Here is an 11,331-nt window from a genome sequence, read left to right on the forward strand (position 1 = left end):
CCCATTCCTAGCCACTCCCGCACCACAGCGAAATTCGCGTTGCAGCGAAGGGGTTAAAAATTCTAAGAATCATAAATTCAAGATGACTGAACCTTTCTTCTCTCTGAAAGAGCTCCAGGCAAGCACCTAGCCACATTATATCTAGATGAGCTCTCCTCTCCTCTGCCATGATCAGATTGATTCTTCCATTTGCACAGGATGGAGCCAAAGATATTAGGAAACAAATCCTAAAAAAACATTTGGGATCAGCAAGTCACAAAATGAATATTAAGGCTGTCTTTTGTTCTAAAAACTGTCATGTACCCTTCCTGCATGTCTAACCCCTGCTAAGTGGCCAGTTGTTGACAACACGTCTGCCTTCAACAGTCCAGAAGCTGGGTTATTTTCCTCAGGCACTCACTACAATCTACTGGGTAGACCCAGTGAACCTCAGGAACTGGGTAGTGTATGGTACATTCAACAAAATAGTCTTGTCTCCTCCAGGTCCCTCCTGCTTGCCTACACTTCGGCTGCTGGGAGGTGATTGGAGCTTATTTCCCCTGTTTCTTCCGCCCAGGCATCTTAGATCCCCATGCGGCTTCCCACATCGGCAGACACCTCCAGATCCCTCCTGCCTGCCTACACTTCCCAGCAGCCTACGCTGCCGGTACGTGATTGGAGCTTCTTTTCCCTGCTTCTCCCACCCAGGCACCTTAAATTCTCTCACCGTCTTCCAAATTGTGGGATTCCTCCAGTTCTCTCCAGCCTGCCTACACTTCCCAGCAGCTGATTGAAGCTTCTTACTTATGTTTCTCCCACCCGGGAACCTTAAACCCCTGCGCCACCTCCTGGGGCAAAGGCGGACCAATCTGCACCCATCAGAGCCCGGAGGATGCTGGTTGGGCCACCCGTCTTTCTCACCTGACCCCCGGGCGTGCCTGCTGTCCCTGTGCTCCTGCTGCCCCTGGCCTGCCTGCGGTCCCTGCACTGCCTGTTGCCCCTGCACTGCCTGCTGTCTATCTTTCTGTGCTGCCTGCTGCGCCTGCACTGATTTCTGCCCCTGCCCTTCCTGCTGCCTGCCGGCCGTGCGCTGCCTGCTGCCCCTGCCCTGCCTGCTGTCCCTGCACTGCTTGCTGCCCCTGTGATGCCTGCTGCCCCTGCCCTTACGCTGCCTGCTGTCCCAACACCTGCATTGCCTCCTGTCCCTGCCCCTGCAATGTCTGCTGTCCCTGCCTCTGCACTGCCTGCTGACCCGATCCCTGTGCTGCCTGCTGTCCCTGTGCTTCCCACTCCAGGTCCCTGCCCAGCACTCAGGTTCAACTGGACCACCTACCGGGAACACCTATAGAGGCCGCTGCGCGGCCACTAAGAAGACATGCTTAGGAGGTGGGCACCGAATGCACTGTCGGTTGGACAACACCCAGCCAGCGCCTGTAACCCTCGCACTCCTGCCATCTGATGGTACACCACCAAGGTACTCCTGGACTTGGTCACCCAAAGAACAGCTGTGTATTCTCCCCACGAGCGACCAAATGAGCCATTACCTACCGACACTGCCACTTCTCCGACAACACAACCTACGAAAGATCCGGCACCACTCCTGCTCACAAGACCAAGGGCACACGCAACCACTTCACTGTATCCTGCTCAACGCCCACTCACTCTGCAAACATGCTACAGAAATCTGGGACACCATCACCACCCTCTCCATGGACATTGCCTTCATCACCGATACGTGGCTCAACCCCTCCTCAAACCCCGACATCACCACCGCCACTCCGGAAGGCTACATGATAATACGCCAATACTGCTCCAACAAACAAGGCTGAGGCCTCACCATCATCTTCAAGGAAACCGTCAGATGGACCATCACCAACAACACCCTCACGTGGCTCGTGGAACACCTCAACTTCCTACTACAAACTGACGCGAAGACCACAATAAGAGGCACCCTTCCCTACAAACTCACGTGACCCTGAGCAAAATTCTGCGATGCCATCAACAATCTCATCGCCCCCTAGCAAGCAACTCTCACCACTACATCCTACGTGACGACCTCAACGTCCATATCGCTGATGCCAACTCCATCATCCTCCTGGAAAACCTGGACAACATCGGCCTCACTAAACTGGTCACTGAACCTACGTGTAAAGCCGGACACACATTCAACCCCATTTTCAAATTCAGCCACACCACAGAACACCATCATACACTTCACCATCACTGATGCCCAGCACATCATCACCACGCCTCAGTTCTCCTCCCACCGCAGTAGGAGCAAGGTCACCGAAACTCAATGGTCATAGGCCCTCACCATCTCTCAATGCGAGGCCTCAGCCAATTTCGGCCAGGCTGTCCAGACTTCACCGCCTGGACCACCAACAGAGTCACTGCACTGAAACCCAAAAAATCCAACAAGACCTCCAAACATGCCAGCTGGTACACCCAAGAACTCAGGACCACCAAGAGCAACTGCCACCAACTGGAGAAACAATGGCGCACCACCAAGAATTCCACCGACAGAGCATCATAAAGCAGCCCTCAGCAACTATCACCAGTACATTAAAGAAGCCAAGAAAGCAGCCACCTCCACCCGCATCAACTCCGAGATCAACCACACACAGGAACTCTACAAATAGTCAAAGAATTCTCCAACCCAACAGCCATAAAGAACACCTTCAACCCCCCCAAGAACTCTGCGAAACCCTCTCAGATTACTTCCACAGCAAGATCACCGACATCTAAACAATTTCAAATTCCAACCCACCACCATCAACCCCAATGACCTCAAACAACCAGCGAACACCAGCCAAACCATCACCACATGGTCTCCGCTCACAGTCCTGAGCTCCCCAGCCAACATGTCTTCCGTCCACTCCAGGGTGCCCACTGACGCGTGCCCCCACCAGCTCTACAACCTTGCAACAAACCAAATCAACACACAACTCACCAACATCCTCCACAACTCCATCTTCACAGCAACCTCCCCGGACAGATGGAAACACGCAGATGTCAGACCTCTTCTACAGAAAGCCTCCCCGACCCCAGAGATCTCAAAAATTATCATCCGATCTCCCTGCTCCCTTACCCGGCCAAGGTACTTGAGAAAGCCATGAACCAGCAGCTCACTGAATTCGTGGAACAAAACCACCCACTGGACGCCTCACAATCAGGTTTCCGTGCCAACCACAGCACTGAGACTGCGCTGATGGACGCCACAGACGACATTAGAAAACTTCTTGACCTTCGAGAAACTGTGGCATTGATCCTCCTCGAACGCTTCGTGGCGTTCAACCCCGTCTCACACAACACCCTCATCAACAGACTCTACAACATAAGCATACAGCAAGACACCCTCAAGCGTATCACGTCCTTCCTTACAAGAAAGACACAGAGGATCAACTGCCTCCCTTCACCTCCGCACCTAAAGACATCATATCCAGAGTACGACAAGGATCATCCCACAGCCCCACTCGGTTCAACATCTGCATGACCCACCCCACAGACATTGTCAGAGCCCACGGACTCAACTTACTCTCCTATGCAGACCACACTCAACTGATCCACTCACTCACCGAGGACCCCTCCAACGCCAAATTCAACTTCTGCGACTCAATGACAAACGAAGCCAAATGGATGAGTGACAACTGCCTCCATCTCAATTCTGACAAAATTGAAGTACTGATCTTCGGGAAGAACACCTCCGCATGGGACCACAGCTGGTGGCCTCCAGAACTTTGACCTACACCCGCACCGATTGACCATGCACGCAACCTCAGTATCATCCTTGTTAGCCAACTGACCATGAAACGACAAGTCAACGCAGTCGCCTCCTGCTGCTCAGCAGAATCTTCAGATGGATCACAACCAACACAAGAAAGACCGTTACTCAGGCCCTTGTCACCAGCTGCCTCGACTATGGCAACACCATCTACACCAGCATCTCCACCGAGCTCCTCAGAAGACTCCAGACCATACAAAACACCGCAGCCAAACTCATCATGGATCTCCCCAAAAGAACCCACATCTCCCCCCACCTGAGAGACCTCTACTGGCTGCCCATTCAGAAGAGATGCCAGTTCCAGATCCTCATGCACGCCTACAAAGCCCTCCACAACCTAGGACCTGCCTACATCAACCATCAACGGAACTTCCACAAACCCTTTAGACACTTGCACTCCTCACTCACCCTCTCACACACACCCCGCATCTGTCACAGCTGCAGCGGTGGCCACTCCTTCTCCTACATCGCTGCCAAGACTGTAAAGGACCTTCCCCTCCAGCTCTGCACAGCACCCTCGCTGGCAGACTTCAGAGATTCAAGACCTGGCTCTTCGACGGAAACTCAGTACCCAGATACCCCTATGGGTGACAATTTTTTGCTTTACAAATGCAGTTTGACTGATTGATTGTCGGTGACTGAAACAATTCCAGAAAACCAGGAATTCTTAAGGTAAACTAGAAGCTTTACTCAACGCATGAAAGAAAAAAAATGAAAAAGAAAACACAGATCCAGTAGGGAAATTACTGCACACGGCATGTATTGTGGCGAAAGTACATTAAACTATCTATCGATGCATTACACAAAGTAATTTGAATGTGTCTGAATTGCTTTTTGATGCTATTTAACATATTTGTATCTAATTTTTACTCCTAGTGGTGGTATTTCAAAACTTTAGACATGGAGTTATGAAATAGTTTCTTTATAATTCTAGGGCTTAGGAAAGATTTAACTTTGCCATTTCCTTTCACTCTTTTCTGACCAATGTTCAAATCCCAGGGCAGAGCTCGGTGTGAAACCTTCCGGCTACAATTTAGATTTCTAATAGGGGAAGCTCAAGGCTTTCATCTTTCCAAGGCCAATTAAGGTACATTTTGCACAGTTAGGTAATAATAACGTCTCTTCTTTAAAGTTCGAAAATGTATTAAAACAGAAGTAAATTTACTATCTACAAACCCAAGCTAATATATTGATATTATAGTTAATAGTGGCTATTGCTGAAAGTATTCAAAAACGCTGGATTATATAACCAGCCATAGGTAAACTGATCTTCACAAAGAGGAATCTCCCAAATTGATGTCTTATTTGAGGATAATCAGGCCCTCAACATTTTTAAAGTTACAATGCCCAAAATTTGGCATGACAATTACTGTCAAGTAGGGTTGGCATAGTGCCATTTTGTGGATGTTGGGGGCCCCAGGCAAGGAATAGTTGGGAGCCACTGTTTAGAACAACCTTGCATTTAATTTACCATTTTCTAATAATTCAAGCCACATAATGCCAAACAATATTGACTTATAAGTTAAAGGTTGAGATAAAGAACTAGATAGAAGGGAGATAGAAAACAATTCCACTTTCAGAGGGGCCCCTGGATCATTGCCCACTTAGCTCATGCCTTAAAATGTTTCTGGGTGTGCACCTGCTGCAGACAATGCCTTGATTCAATCTATGCGTGGGAAGGCTACACTGCTTAGGGAAGTACAACAATAAACAAAATAGAAAGACGTTCCTGCTTGGTCCCTCGTAGCCCATTTAAAATTGAGATAGTAAAGACTATAGAGACAGTAAACAGGCCTGCACATCAGCTTTACTTGCAGATAAGTAACAATTTGTTTTTAAGGGCTGTACTGCCCCTTGCCTCAAAAGTAGGAGCTGCCTGCTCCCATGGTGCTTTAAAATGTAAAATGGTACATTTCTCTCCGGGGCCTGCATCCTTGTCAGACCCCATGGTTTGTATTGCACTTGTAATCTGACTACGTAGGAACACAACTAGGGCTATTCCAAGTACTTCTTGCAAACTACCAAAATATTGTATTTAGGATCAATTACTCCATTAGATGACATGCTTCCTTTATGATTGTTTGGTTTGCTTTTTTGCAATTACATTTCGCCTTGCTCTGTTTTTCTTAGATTTAGTTTGTTCTTGCTTGGGTTTGCTATACCTTTCTGTTTTTTGCCTTGGCCTGTTTACCCTTTGTTTTCCATTTTCTTGGTCTCTTACCCCTTTTCCTTTGCTTTTTTTTGGTGCACATTGTAGCCCCATAATGTCCTCAATCAAATTACCGTGCAAAATTGGATGAGTGGGAACACTGAGAAGCAGCTTCCTAGGTTTCATTTTCACCCACATATACACTGTTGACTAGTGTCACTCCCTTCGGTAATTTTATTTTGTACTATAGTGTCAAAGTAGAATAAGGAAGAGGTTTTGGTATACCGCTCCTGGAAGGTATTGGTGATTGTTTATGTGTAGTTTTTATTGCTTCCCGTACTTTCATGTCTGAAAATGTATTGATGGGTTAAAGATGCATTGGGCGGAGGAGCTACGCGGGCATCCAAGATGGTCGCGTGAGCAGAGAGCTCCCGAGACCCGCACCGTCCTTCTTTATCTATCCTTCACCTATCCTGGTCATTTTGACGGGCTTTTGCAGCGCCATCATCGCTGATGCTACTGATCCTTCTCTGGTCAAAATCGGACCCTGGGGACCATTTATCTGGACTTTGCAACTTTCTGGCCTGCCCGCAGGCGCGACCGGGGACTCGGCTGCCCATTTTGGCCGACCTGTAATTGAACAACAGCGGCTGCCTGGCATCTGGCCCGCCGGAGGTGTATTGCTTTCACTTTCGGTTTCCTTTTCTTTGTTCCTGTCTCCTCCTACCCTGCCTTGCCTGCGGCCCTCTCAGCCTGCACTATCCTCCGTTGGACTGGCAAGGAGGCTGCGACACCTCTGTCTCAGTGGCGCATCGGATTTCCGAGACTCTTCTACCTTCTCGTCGCCTCCCCTGGCTATCTGACCGACACCGAATGCGAGATGGCGACGAAAGTGGAGGCTGAAAAACGCCGGAAGGCGGCAACCCGGGGGGGATCGATCCAGTCAAACATGATCGAACGCTACACCCAGCCGAGGGGCTCCCCCGGGACCATATCTATGGGTGCTGAAGGACTTCCAACAGACACATCGTCTACTTCGGAAGTATCGCTCCAAGACCTAATGGCCGCCATCACTGGACTCAAGGCCGATATGAGTCAACAATTTGAAGCCGTGGTGACCAAAATAGACACGGTGGCGGTGGATGTGACTCTGATTCGGGCCGACTTGGCCAAAACAAATGAGCGGGTGAAGGCACTGGATCTCAAGACATCTAGCCTGGTGACCGACATGGCCGAGGCGCAGTCCGAAATTGGCAATCTGCGTACATCGCACGACTTACTGCTTAAGCGGATGGAGGACTATGATAACAGGGCCAGGCGGAACAACATACGCCTTGTCGGAGTCCCGGAAGGTGATGGTGCTGTAGCGACCGATCTCTTGGTCGAGGAACTTATAATCGCCCAATTGGCTCCGGCGGGACTTAGCAAGTTCTTTGCCGTGGAGCGCGCTTATCGTTTTCCTGGAGGTCGAGTGAAGCCTGGGAACCCGCCGAGGCCTATCATCGCCAGGCTTTTTCACTACCGTGACAGGGATGCTATCCTCCAGGCCGCCCGTAAACATGGTCCCCTGAAGTATGACAATAACTCTGTCTCCATCTATCCCGATTTCACTCCTCAAGTGCAGCGACAAAGATCTGGTTTTCTTGGAGTGAAGCGTCGTCTACGGGACCGGGGACTCAAATATGCCATGCTGTTTCCGGCGAAGCTCCGGATCGAATATCGGGAGCGTGCCTATTTCTTTGATCAACCTGAACGTGTAGCCGACTGGCTGGACTCGTTGCCGGCAGATGACTTTGGGAGCGGAGGCCCTGGTGGTGCGGAAGGTGGTGCAGCGGCCCAGGAGTAACAGATGCCCCAGAGGTTCCGATTGAGACTATGAAACGTTTTGTGTATATTGACTTATTCACTAATGACTCTGCCCGTGGCGGTGCGGTAACGGGTGATTTCTCCCTTCCTCCTCGGGGGGTTCTTTGTGTAGAAGTATGGGGCGACAGGCACACTGCAGTTGGGGGTGGCTTCTTAGTCAGCAGGGGTGCAGGGAGGGGGGTGTTGCAACGGGTTTGGGCCTTGGGGTTGGTGTTTGGGGACTTGGTTCTGTTTTGTTTATTTTGTTTTGTTTTGTGTTTCATGGTACTTCATATCTTGCAATAACTTTTCAAAGTGGGCTCTACTGGGGGGTGGGTGTGGAATGTATTCGTTGCAATGGGGGGGGGTGAAATGCGGATTCTTTCCTGGAACGTGAATGGTTTGGGTGACCGGATTAAGCGGGGCATTGTACTGCAATTCTTGAGGCGCCACGCCCCTGATGTTGTGTTTCTTCAGGAGACCCACTTGATTGGCAATGCTTGCAAGGCCTTAGACCGCCGGGGATATCGACTTGTTGCACATGCGGGTTTCACTTCGGGTTCCCGGGGTGTGGGTATTATGGTGAGGTCTTCCCTTGCTCTTGTTATTGACGATGTTATCCTTGATGAACGTGGGCGGTATGCTGCTGTTTCGGGGAGGTGGGAGGGTAAGCAGGTCGTGTTTGTTGTTGTCTATATCCCCCCGGGACTGCAGGCTACCACTTATGCTGATTTAGGCAGGACTCTCCTTGGGCTTCCAGACGGCTTGCTGGTCCTGGGCGGGGACTTCAATTCTGTTATGTCCGGCGACTGCGACAGGCTACCCCCTAGAGTATTGCCACAGTCCCAGATGTGGCTTAGTGAAATGGTTGACACTTTTGGCTTGGCTGATGTCTGGCGCTCGCTACACCCCACACTCCACCAATATACTTTTCACTCTGGTGCGCACGGCAGCCTCTCCCGCATTGACTATTTTCTTATGTTAGCCTCCACCTTGTCCACTGTCCGTGAGATTCGACATCTCCCCCGGGGTATCTCGGACCACTCCCCCCTACTAGTTACGATTTCTGTGGGCGGTCTTGCTGGTAACAGAGTTCCCCCTGTTCCTCCTTGGCATTTTCGAAACCCCCGGCTCCGCTCAGACTTGCTTAAGGCAATAGATTGCTATTTCGCTGAGAATATGGGCTCTGTCACTTCCCCCACTGTTCTCTGGGAGGCCTTTAAGACGGTTATTCGGGGTTCTGCCCTGTCACTCATTGCCACCGAGCGTAGGGTCAAGAGGGAGGCTGTTGTGGCTCTTGAAACTGAAATCACTGCGCTTGAGAGCGAGCTGGGTGGGAATGACACGCCTGCACTGTTGCATGAATTGGAATTGAAGCAAGTAGACTATAAAGCCTGTGTCACGGATGCTGCTAAGTTGATGCGGTCTAACCAACTAGGCCGACTGTACGATGTGGGTGACAAAGCTAGTAAGCTTCTTGCGTGGTTGGATAAGAGTGAGCGTGCGAGTCGTGTTGTTCCCTCCATTGTTCGGGATTCTGGTGTGATTGTCTCCGATCCGGGTGAGATTGTTGAGTGTTTCGTTGACCACTTCCGTACGGTTTATACGCCTGTTAGCGACCGAGATGAGGCCGACTCCAGGCTACTCCTACGTGACATTGCTCTCCCGACTGTGTCTGATGCAGACTGCCTTGCTCTAGAGGCCCCCTTTACTGTCGATGAGATTGCCCTTGCAATCCGTTCCCTTCGCTCGGGTAAGGCAATGGGTCCTAGTGGTCTCCCCATTGAACTCTACAAGCTTTGCCCCGACAAGATGGCCGCCCACCTGCGTCACATGTTTCTCGAGGCGGTTGAGGCTGGATGCCTTCCCCTTGAGCAGCGCCTCGCTACTATAGTGGTCATCTATAAGGATGGCAAACCTCGTGACCGGTGTGCCTCGTACCGCCCCATTTCCCTCCTTAATGCGGAACCCAAAATCCTTGCTAAGGTGCTGGCCAATCGGATGCTAGCTGTGATTTGTGACCTGATCCACCCGGATCAATCCGGCTTCATCCCCCACAGGAACACTGCTCTTAATTTGCGTAGGCTCCATAGTGTCCTCGCGAGAGCTTCTATTCTCGCCGAGCCAGCAGTGGTCGCTTCCCTTGATGCCACGATGGCATTTGACACTATTGAATGGCCCTACCTATGGGCAGCCCTCGCTAAATTTGGCTTTGGCCCCAATTTTATCGCTTGGGTCAAGCTTCTTTGTGAGCAGCCGCTAGCCCAGGTTGCGGTTAATGGTCGGTGCTCGGACCCCTTCCCCCTGGGCCGTGGCACACGTCAAGGCTGTCCGCTTTCTCCGCTTTTGTTCGCTCTGGCACTCGAACCTCTAGCCGCGTGGCTCCGGTGGGAACCCTCGATCAAAGGGATCCGATGGTCTCCTGACCTTGAGGATCGTGTCTCCTTGTACGCGGACGACATCCTCCTCTATCTCACTTCCCCACAGAAGTCGCTCAATGTTCTTTTCGACGTCCTCACGTCCTTCGGTAAAAACTCGGGACTTGTCATTAATTGGACCAAGTCCTGTGTCTATGCCATAGCTGGTACCCTGCCGCCTCTTCCCCGCAGATTTCCCATCCTGGTAGCGACGGACGGTTTTAAGTATCTTGGGATCCATGTATCCATGATTTCTTCGGTCCGCTATGAGCGTAACTTGTATGCCCCACTCCGTAGACTAAAGCAGGATGTTCGGCGTTGGCGCGATCTGCCTTTATCCCCATTGGGCCGGGCGGCGCTCTTTAAAATGATGTCGCTCCCTCGATTCCTCTACGCCCTGCAAAATTTCTTCGACCCTGTTTCGGCTCGCTATTTCCATGAAGTCGAGAGTTTACAGCGGCAACTCATCTGGGATGGCCGTGCCCGCATTGCCTTGTCCAAGCTAACGCTTTCCTGGTACGACGGAGGTATTGCGCTGCCGGACATTAGGCGATATTACTGGGCCTCACACCTGAGTGCCATCAACCATGCGACGTACGTTCCGGAGCCCGCTCCTGCCTTTGCTTTGGATAAATTGCTGCTGCCCGGTGGCAACTTCAATAGGGCGCTATACTCTAAGGCCCCCTTCCGACTTCTTACGGGCCCGACGAAATGTGCGGTGCGGGCATGGCGAGACGCTACGGTGGCCACGGGCTGGGGCGGTAGATTGACACGTATGACGCCGCTGTATGATTCGGAACGTCTGGGCAACCTGTGGAAGACGAAAGGATTTGAGAAATGGGACATGATTGGGATTAGCACTGTGGGGGACCTGTGGACACGTGGCACAGTTAAGTCCTTTGAATCGCTGAAGCTAGAATACCGGCTCGATGATAGGGAGCACTTCCGGTACATGCAGGTGAGACATGCCTTGTCATCTGTCTTCCCCCCCGGTACGGATATTCCGCAGTCCTCCCCTTTGGAGGATTGGGTTCTAGATGGCCACGTCCCAGACAGTACCATCTCCTTAATATATAAGAAGCTCATTAATAATAGAACTGACCAGCTCGAGAAGCTCCGGGCTGCCTGGACGGCCGACGGACTTGAATTGGACGACGAGG

Source organism: Lissotriton vulgaris, chromosome 3_2, assembly GCF_964263255.1.
Source record: "Lissotriton vulgaris chromosome 3_2, aLisVul1.2, whole genome shotgun sequence".
NCBI classification, from domain to species: Eukaryota; Metazoa; Chordata; class Amphibia; order Caudata; family Salamandridae; genus Lissotriton; species Lissotriton vulgaris.